We start from the raw sequence: 11,357 nt of genomic DNA on the forward strand, positions 1-11,357 counted from the left end.
CTCTCCTTCCTTCTATCTTACCTTCTATTATAATGTTCATAAGTTCGTCGTGTCGTATCAAGTGTCCCAACATTTTTCCCCTTCTGTCCTCAATAGTTCTAATAATTTGTCTTTTTTTCCTTAACCTTAAGCAGGACCTCCTCATTGCTAATCCGATCCTTCTAGCTAATTTACTTCATCCTTCTCCAGCACCACATTTCAAATGGAGGACACATGAAAGGAAAAAATATAAGGTAATTACATAAATCCCTAAATTACATAATATTTAGATAAAAATCAGGCGATATCGGTTATCAATGTCATCATATTTTTTCTGACATTGGTCCTGTTTTTCGAAGTTTCACCCCCCAGCTCTTATATATTTTGGAAGTTTTCCTTAGATTAGATTGCTTGCCATTCTAAGTTGTATGAAAAATAAAAAAAAATCCTTGTAATTTCCAAAATTCTTTATCACTGATTTAGATTCTAGATCGTCTATAAATACTGTACTGACCGACATGGTGAACGTTATTTTGCTCCTTAAATGTTATTTATCGGGATAAGAATTATCCTACTTCTCAAGTGTGACCAAACATTATAATGAAAATTGCTTTAAATCATTCTTAGAAGATGGCTTAAATGAACACTGTAACACGGGATTTTTATATATATATATTTTTTTATATAACTTAGAATGGCAAACAAGCTGACGGCCCACCTGATGGAAAGTGGTAACCGTCGCCTATAGACATGAGCAGTATCACAGCAGGACATAACAGAGTATACTGTTTTGCCCATGATACCCTCCATGCGGTGCCATTCCTGATGACTCAGGAGTTATTCCTCTGTATCCAGTAAATTCACGCCTTATCCCACCCTTCAAACCGAAACACAGCCATGCAAACACAACTGCTTCACGGTTGAAACACGAATGGGACAGAGGTATCCAAGCAATCGACTTTTGTACAAAGTCTCCCTCTGGGAAAATTAATATTAAAATATTAATAGGTACTTAAGAAACTTATGAAAAATTCATATTCGTAAATTTTGATCTACCAATTTACGTTGTGCATAACAAGTAGGTACATGGTATAAAAATTATCATTCGTAATTGCCTCGTTTAGCTTTATTAATGTAGCAATATAAAATATTTTGATTTAATATTAAATAAATAAATAAAAAAAAATATTTTAGTGATAGGTGTTTTCTATTTTTCTACTTGTGTCCTTTAGTCAATATGTAATGAAAGTAAATACGAATATAAGGTACACAATTAGGTACTTATTTGGATTTCAGTAAATTGATTCCAGTCCTACCCAATAATGATTATGAAAGGAGACGATACTAATATATCTCTAACAAGATTTGACCATTTTTGACCAAATTTCTGCTATGATTTTTTAATCATTTAAGTAATTATAAAAATATTGAAAAAAAAATCATTTTTTTTATTAAAATTAGTTTTACTTAAAACATTATCATTGTTTCATAATCTTCTGATTTGAAACTATCTAACTGATCTGATAAAATTAATCAAACTCGGATGTTAATCAAACAGAGATGTTTGGCTCAGGAAATATCACCTCTGAAAAATAATAAATACATTTAGTGCTCTATAAAGAGCTGACAGTTACGATAGCACCAATGATAGTATTTAAGCTGTTATTTTTTTAAGACTCGGTAAACAAGCTTACGGCTCACTTGATGGAATGTGGTAACTGTAGCGTATACACATAAATAACATCATGGACTTATGTAATAGATACATATATCTCTTTTGGACAAAATATTTAGCATCAGCTATATTTCTCCAATATATTTTTTCAATCTCAAATTACTCTTTAAATTACTATGTATATTGTTTTATTTTATTTCATATTAATTAAGATAAAAATTGTTTTGTGTATAAATTTAAAATTAGCAAAATTAATTCATATATATATATATATATATATATATATATATATATATATATATATATATATATATATATATATATATATATATATATATATATATATATATATATTAACTAACCAAGAGCTCACAGGATAAGTATTATAATAGTGAATAAACAGACAATTACTTCTAATATATTTAAAGTTAGTAATATGGAAGCCCGTCTTGAATAGGTACTTTCATTGCTGTAACATAAAAGAAAGTAACTAAATTAGGTACAATTTAGGAAATATATATAGATTGTAGAATAACAATAGATTTGGTTCGACCTCGCTTTCTATGGATTTCTATTCAACTTCAAAAAGCAGAAGGTTCTTAACCCTATATTTTTTTCAAATACAAAAGGCCTTTTACACGTGGCTCGTCCAAGATGCAAGGTGGTTGCACGCATATTACTGGGGAAACTGAAAAAATAATGATGTAACTCATATTACAATATCTGTGGGATTACTCTTGAAATAAGTTTCAATAAATTGGTGTTACACTAATTTAGGACACTTATAACTTAAAATATTTTTTAAAATGTTCAAGTAGAAAAAAAAAAAAAATAGGTACATTTTTAATCTGGGCATTATATATTATCTGTGCCCTGGGTAACAGACAGTAGCGTTATAGGTATGTAGCTCACTCAAGTAGCGGGATACTCACTTCATTAGGTCCTTGTAACGCAGCAGGATCCATGAGTGTTCATTAGCTTTTGTACTGACTACGTTTGTAAAGATATAAGTAAGTACGTACTTAACTAAATTCAAAGCAACGAACGAATAGTAGACTGACATGAAATGGGCACACTGAATATAGAACTACGAGTATCTATATTTACTTAGATTTTTAGATTATATACTTCTTTGAAGGATCTCCAAACAAATACCTGTTTGCGTGAAATAGTGATACTAGAATATATAGTTAAGTACTCAGTAAATGGTAGAATGTGTATGAAAATTTAAGTTTTAAAATAAAAAATAATACCGCATTCTCACGTCTATATTTAAAAGAACATATATTGAACTATATATAGACATCAATTGTAATCAACAGTTTTCTTGATAATCAGCAATCGTTGATAATCAGTATTTGCTATTAAGTATAAGTAACTAATTAGTTTTCGGGTCACGCTTGAATTTTGTAACTAAATGTTTGTAAAGATGTTTGAATCTTTGATTGCTTCTTACTACTTCTTCGTCTATTTTTATATGGCATAGACCGTTAAACTGGTTGTCGAAAGGCAAGCGTCTAAAACCCCTTTGAATTGGAAAACATAATCACCAAAGTGGACACTATTCGTATATTTTTAAAATATGTAATAAATTAGCTAAAACATTTAATCGAATATATTATTATTTAAATATGTACTTCGTTTCTAAATTTTATCAATCATATTCAATAATTTCCATAAACATCATTATCTGAGATATTAACTGGATAAATAGTATATCATCTTATATAAATTAATTCATCATAAATGTAATAAACAATCTATTTAGGATATTCAACAAGCCAATCCAATTAATTTCTATACTACTACACCACTATAAACATCATGGTGTTAAATACCTAGCGTAAGCTGATAATGGACTAGTTTTTATCGCCTATATCATAAGCGACTCCCAAATTGTTTCATTTTGTTCAGAAATTACAAACGATCAAAAAGTACAATCCCAAAAGACTAAGTACATCTGCGAACGTCAGATAACACATATTCCTGACAATCCTGTAAGATTCATAATTTTCATGTTTTCTAATTACAAATAATGTTATTGTAATATAATTGATTTGCAATGGCAAATATGTTGATGATGGCACCCCTGATAGACAGGGCAGTCATGGCTTATAGACCGGGACAGTACCATAAGGAGTCTCTATTCTAATGACAGTACCATCTACATCACATAATATTATTTGGTTATAAATATCTTTTTATAATAAAAGTTTTTTTAAATAAAAGTTTTTTTCCACGCTTTGAAATAAACAGTATTTCCGAGATAATATATATAGAGATGATATATATGAGAGTTATAGTAACTTTCAAGAAAAAAGTTATTCCTTTTTAAAAGGTCGGAACTACGCATGCAATTTATTTAATATTGCAGTTGATCATGAATGGCGGTAGTTACATTAGGTTAGCCGCATGCTCGTTTGCCTATAAAAATCATAGAATCAAAAATCGAATCCATCTAAACTAATATTACAAAGAAGAAAAATCGATTTCATTATATTAGGTAAACTCAAAAAATACTCACAATTTGTAACATTTTTTCAACTACGAAGCTAGTAAGATGGGTTATATTTTATTTTTAAAAACACCTTGCGAAACCAGTGTGGATCACTAGTAAAACATGAATACATGTTCAGTCAGACTGTTTCTATTTCTATTTTTTTTTTTCATAATATAATTATTGTATTTAATATACCTACGGGAGAAAAGGGATTGTTAGTAATGGAGACTGAAAATTTCATTGCTAGCAATATACCCAACCAGGTCGACCTCCTCGCGGTTCTCCCTGGAAACTATCATGGTTAATTCGTGATAAATTCATCATGATGGGCTAACTGGCCTGTTTTCATTCTCATCTATCACCCTTCACTGGTGCTCAGGCGGGGTTACCATACCATTTTCACCCATCAAAAAAAAATACCTCTGCGAACCAATTTTCTACAATTAGGAATGATTTAAGAACATTTCTTCTCCTTATAGGACTTCTTCAATATTTCATGTGGCTTGTCAGACCAAGTACAACTTAGGTCTAAAAGGTAGACTAAAATTACTGGAAATGCTTAACCAAAAATCCATATTTATCGTCGTGGAATCAAAGAACAAAATTAATACTGATTTAGGATTTTTTCATATATTTACGGGCAAATAAATATACCATAGAATCCTAATTCGGAAATTAGTATAAAGCAATTTTTTTAGCCTAAAGATTCTTTATCGCATTAGAAATCCCAGGTCACGTTTATTGCTTGAGTTTGATTCTTTGAATAAATTCCTTTTGAATTTCTTTTTTTGTGAACGGCTTGCGATTTTGTATGTGGGTCGTGATTATATTCAAGAACTCAACGCCTGATATAGTGAGTGTAAAACCTATATAGTAAATTTTGCTATAATATGGAGTATATTATTATATTATTAATTCATATATAGTCTAACCCTCTATTTATAGAAACATAAATTCTCTCATAAACCTCTTTTAACTGTTAAACTGTTTTGTCTCTTTTTTTTTGTACATAATTCCCAATTTGAAATAATATGACAAAACAGCGTACCTAATAGTTAAAATAGGGGGGAGGGATTGTTAGTAAATGGGAGATTAGTCCCTGTTGCTATCAATATACCCCATCAGGTCGACCACCATGCGGTTCCCCCTGGAAACCATTATGACTAATTTATCGTTGAATTCGTCAAGATGGGCTAACTGACCTGACTTTTCATCCTCACCTATCATCCCTCACTGGTGCCCCGCCAGCGTATACCGATAGCGCAGGCGGGGTATTTTGTTTTTTGTAATGGATGATAATGGAATGGTAACCCCGTCTATGCTATCGGTATACACTGGCGGGGCACCAGTGAGGGATGAATGATGAGGATGAGAAGGCAGATCAGTTAGCCCATCGTGAGGAATTCAATGATAAATTAGTCACGATGGTTTCCAGGGGGAACCGCGTGGTAACCTGATATGGTATATTGTTAGTAATGGGAACTAAGCTCCTCATTACTAACAATCCCTTCCTCCCGACGCGCAGGCGGGGTTACCATTCCATTATCATCCATTAAAAAAAAATAGTTAAAATAGATTTGTTTTGATTTGAAGGTTTTAGTTATTATGGATAAATGGGTAATTCTTTAAAACTTAATAATAATGTAAACAAACGAAGAATTGACTTGACCATAAGACAGTCTGCTGATATCTAATAGTAGTACAATTAAAAATCGATTAATGATTGATTGTTTTGAATGTTTTCGTGTGATTTAACATTGGGGTCGATTCTGAGACGCCATTTCTTTAAACTTGTCTTTAATTAAAAAGATAATTTAATATCGCAATGAAATTTTGATTGTAAGGAACAATATGAATTAATTTTCTAACATATTTGAGTCAAATTATTATAATGTTGTTGTAATTGTTTCACACATATTAAATTTAATTAACATTAGGTTCAAAGATAAGTAAATTTAGAAAAATGCCACCTCAGAATTAGTCTCATTATATTCCATAGAAAAAACGACTTCGGTTGTAGCATAACCTGTTATTTTAATATTAAAACTAAACTAGACCGATTTTGATGAAATTTGTATGGAAATAATCTTTTAAGTAGAACCTTTTTGATAAATACAAAATTTTCCAGATCTAGTTGATAGAGTTATGAGGTAATAAAATTAAATAAAATATAACCGAATTGAGAACCTCCTTCTTTTTGAAGTCGGTCAATAATTTCACTTAGAGAGTTTTTCATGATGATTTCAACAAAACTTAATTACTTTTTCGTTATCTTCTGTTGAAACCAACATTACCTAATATCGTATTTAAATAATACTTCCATGTTAAACATTGCATGTTATCACCGAAGGCATTTGCATTTTAAGTATTTGATATCTTTAAAAAAAAAATCGAATTACTTTAACTTTCATTTAAAATTCAGTTAATTTTAACCACGCTAACAAGATATATCCATACATATATGGGGTGTGTGTCCATACATACATATACCTACCATAATTCTTAAGATTGTTAACAGCAAATACAATATTAAATTAAAATTGAATTAAAAATTCTAATAAAAATAATGGAATATGAATAAGGTGAATATTTCATAGATAATAAGTAGATACATGTAAATCTGTATCGGAAGTATTTATTACTTGAATGCCACGTGTAATTATCTCTTTGTCAATATTATTACTATCTTATTATTATCAATAGTTACGAGTATATAAAATAGGTTATTTATACAAGAAGGTCAAATATTATTGCAGGCAAAGTTACGTTACTTAGTTATCTAAATGTACAATATTTTTTCTCCAAATTTCCTACTGACTAACCTATGAGTAATCACAGGAGACATGGATACATGACGGCATGTACGTACGCACGTAACACAAGTCTGCGTTTCCATCATAGTCTATTTATTTTCTATCATTATCACTGCTTTCTAAACAAATGTTATTATTTTCTGATAATGTAAGAGCGACCACTACTAATTCAAGTTTTAAATAGACGAGAGCCCTCGAGGTGGACGGTCGCGCGGGTGTGATAACTGCACGGCGCACATTCCGTTTTATTAACGCGAGTTGTGTGCGTGCGCACGGTCACGACGCAATACTTTGTTTACAAACAAACATTTTGTATTTATTGTGATGACTATATAAAATTGGGGAACAGGTAAGTTGTTATGGCTATCTTTAGTAACTTATTACGTTATAATATTGCAATATAACTCATAACTAAATAGAACTGTTAATTTACAAGTCGGTAAAAGTTATAAAAATACTGCTTTTATTAGGAATAACCTAGTGAGATATAAATGTTCCTATCCTGTATTTCAACCGACTTCAAAAAAGAATGAGGTGCTGAATTCGGCAGTATTTTTTTTTATCACCTTATACCTCTTTCAGTTATAAATCGATTTAATTAAAAAATCTTTCTTTTTATCTGAAAGGATATATTTTCACATTGGTTTCATAAAATTTTTATTTAAATCAATTCAGTGTCTTAGTTTTTAATAAAATAAATACTTAAGAATAAATAGTAAGCCTCTCAATAAATTTCTTTAACTATTGATTGTTTATACATATATATACATATATTTATCATTGTATTTATACTGATGCTTTGTATTATATATAGCACAACTAGGTAATTTTACTATGATAGTGTGATTTATTTTTCTAATGTCGATTAGTATCTAACTTTAATTACCTAACTTTATCTACGACTCTTTTTGCTCTTGGTTGATATAGGTTGATATTTATTTTCCGCGTAATTCAATATGTTAATAATGTCTATTCTGTCAGTCAAATTCAGTAATTTAAATTCGGAATTCGACTGTACTTTATCTTTTTAAAAAAAATTAATGCTCCGTCTGTTGTGATAAACATAATACATTATCCGCTCAATGTCTCGTATCTATTCCATTTTTAACTTTAGTGTTTCAATTACTGACAACGCTTATAAGTAAAACCAGTTTATTTACATTTAAGTCACAATTAATGTGGTTTTAGGTATTGATGGATGTACTTAACATTGTACTACTCATAATTGTTATAATGTCTTTGTATTTGTCATTTTCACCTTGTCGATAACAAGTTATTGACTCTATGCTATAACGTTCAGTTTAATTAAACTCTAAGTAGGTTTATCGCTTTTTGTGGTGTTATAAATGAGCTAATAATATTTTTAACAGTTTTTCATCATATCAGCCTTTAACTGTTAACTGCTGAACATAAGCCTCAGGGGTGGCCTTTTCTATGCCGGAACGTTATGGCTATACCAGTTGTTACTTGATTTTAAATATGGAAGCACGTTTGTTTGTGTGTGCTCTTGACGCATTAACGGCTTGATCAATTATCATGACATTTGACATTGAGATGGGAAGGGACATAAATTATTTTTTATCCAAATCAATCGAAATACCCTGGTATAGCAGGCGAAGTCGCGGGTAAAAACTAGTAATAATAATAACATGTGCCACATAATCACACCAATTGTCTGATTCTCATCCTAGATTATCATTCTAGTATACTCTGTGTTATGAGAAATCAGGCTAGGAATATTTGGGTTATGCCACCCAGAACTAGAACCGAGCCAAATTGGGAAAAATCATTTCTAAATTGGTCCGACTGAGAAATGAATCCAATTAAAATGTGATATACTTATATGTAAAAGTGAATTTTTTTATTACCTCTTGAATTTGTCATTATAAACCGGTTAATTTGACATCATCCTTATCGTTACATCCTTCATTGGTATCATGCCATTATATTATATTAACAGCATAGGTAGTTGCATCATTCTATTCTCATCTATAAGTATGTTTCAAATACACAGAAGTTTTGAATAGTGCGCCGTAAAAATAAGATAAATATCTTATTGGATTTTATCAAAAACTGAATTTCAGATCAAAGTCAATGTATTTTTGTCGCATCTAGGTCATATCACACTTGTCTAAATATAGACTATATACAATTACCATTCACTTACAAATTTGCGTCAGCATATGTATGTACAACAAATATATATGTATAATATAAAAGTATTTCTAAAGACAGTGGGATATAGGATTATTGAAATAATGAACTTATCCAGCGTTATTTTTATAATTAGTATATTAATCAAATTTAAAAATTAATTAAAAAAAATATCATCATCCAGCCATTATCTGTGCACTGCTGAACATAGGCCTCCCCCATAGACTGCCACAAGGACTGGTTCTGAGCCACCTGCCTTCCTGCAGTGCATTGGAGGTCGTCACTCCACATAGTGGGTCGTCTTACACTGTGTTTGCTCGTACAGGGTCGCCATTCAAGAACCTTTCTTCTTCATCAGTTGTCTGTTCTTCGAGCTATGTAACCAGCCCATTGCAACTTCAGTTTACTTGTAGTCACTTCAGTTTAAAGTATTGAATAATAGCTATCGCTAGTCATACTGTGTTATAATTACCTACTTATATCGACTTTACTCACTTCAGGGTTATCTAACTAGTCGACTAGATGAACCGTGCTCATGAACAAGGGCCTCTATCGAGTCTGAAACAAAGATATATGCTCGTATAGAGTAAAATCAAAGTCGCTAGCATTTTTTAAAGGGAGTGTTTCACCACAAAAACTGATCATTTTCATTAAAACACATCATCAACATCGAAAAATGATAAAAAATTTTGACCCTCACACTAATACAGTGCGTTCAATTGTGGAATTAGTATCTAAAACTCAGAATTTTTTGTCATATTTTTGGCTTCATAAGTCCATTCATTACATGCAGAAAATAAAAAAAAAATACTAACAATAAATATTAATTTTATGAAAGAATACAGTAATAAAAGATTCTGTTCTACAGAAATATAACGTAATTTATATGGGGCCAACGTAGGAGTAAATACTAATCGAATACAAAAAGAATAATCAATATCCGTACAAAATGGACGAAGATAATGTAAGTACATGCACAAAAAAAGGTGCAGACTAATTTAGAACCTTTTTATCCTTAAAGTCACTAAAAAATATAGCACCGTTGAACATTCAAAGGGTCCTCGACTGCATATTTCGGAAACAAGTTTCTGTGGTACCTTAATCTCCGATGTTACTCATATTTAGTTTACAATTATAATAAGAATATTTAACAGAAAGCCAGATAACAAAATTTTGTATATTTTAACCCATTAGTTCTATTTTTAATTTTAGTAATCAATTTACGACTTTTTTAATTCCATTGATTTTTTATGCCTATAATTGACGATATCTTTGTCAAATTTTAAGCCGATTTGATGATTATTTTTACAAATAGTGTTAACACTCGTCCAAACTATTGTAATCGACATTAAAGTCTGAAATTAAATCATACATTTATTCTATGAAAGTACTTGATAGGTAACCATCGTGAGAATTAGACAATTAAACTATGTGTACATATATATCACTGATTATTCTACGCATTGATTTTTAGATGGCGCTGTTAGCCGCGATAACAATAGCTCCATATAGAAAATTGTAAATAAAATATTTTTCATACTCTTTTATCACTTATATACCATTATAAGAAAAGAAACTAGTGACAAATATAGTGAAAGTGTTAGTTACAAAAAAAAAGAACAAAGATAATAGAAAATGCATAAAACTGAATAAAACCATTTAGTACTATAAGTGCCCAACATTTGTGACGAATATACATATAAAGTGTCGAATAAACATTTAAATATATGGATTATAAAACCTGCTTCAAAAAAAAAAAAGATAATTAAGTGATATGTGAAGTGAAATATATTACAATATTTTAATTATCAATATCTTCTACACAATAATAACTTGTAGGTACCATACTGTTTAAATGAATTACAATACAAATTCAAATTTTGAATAACGGCGGTTTGATTAAATTGAACACAAGGAATTAATAATTTGAACAGATTTGATCGTACTGTAGTGGTTCAGAGGAAAAGACTCCTGTATGTTTTCAAAGTCAACCTGCGTTCGAGTTCGGACTAAGGTACTCTTTTTGTAAGCATTTTTTGACAAACTATACTTTGTTATTGGATTTCAGCCTTGTTGGCTATACTATTAATACTTTTTTTTTTTTTTTTTATCGATATTTTTTTTAAAATGGAATGCACGCCAAGAACTAATGTAACACAGAGGAAGAATATTAGAAGATCGATGTCTTTTTTTGATCTATCTACTCAAAAATCTGGTTTCGATATTGATCACACGA

The sequence above is a fragment of the Galleria mellonella genome, unplaced genomic scaffold (genome assembly GCF_026898425.1).
Source record: "Galleria mellonella isolate WM207_F2 unplaced genomic scaffold, CSIRO_AGI_GalMel_v1 utg38, whole genome shotgun sequence".
In the NCBI taxonomy this organism is placed as follows: domain Eukaryota; kingdom Metazoa; phylum Arthropoda; class Insecta; order Lepidoptera; family Pyralidae; genus Galleria; species Galleria mellonella.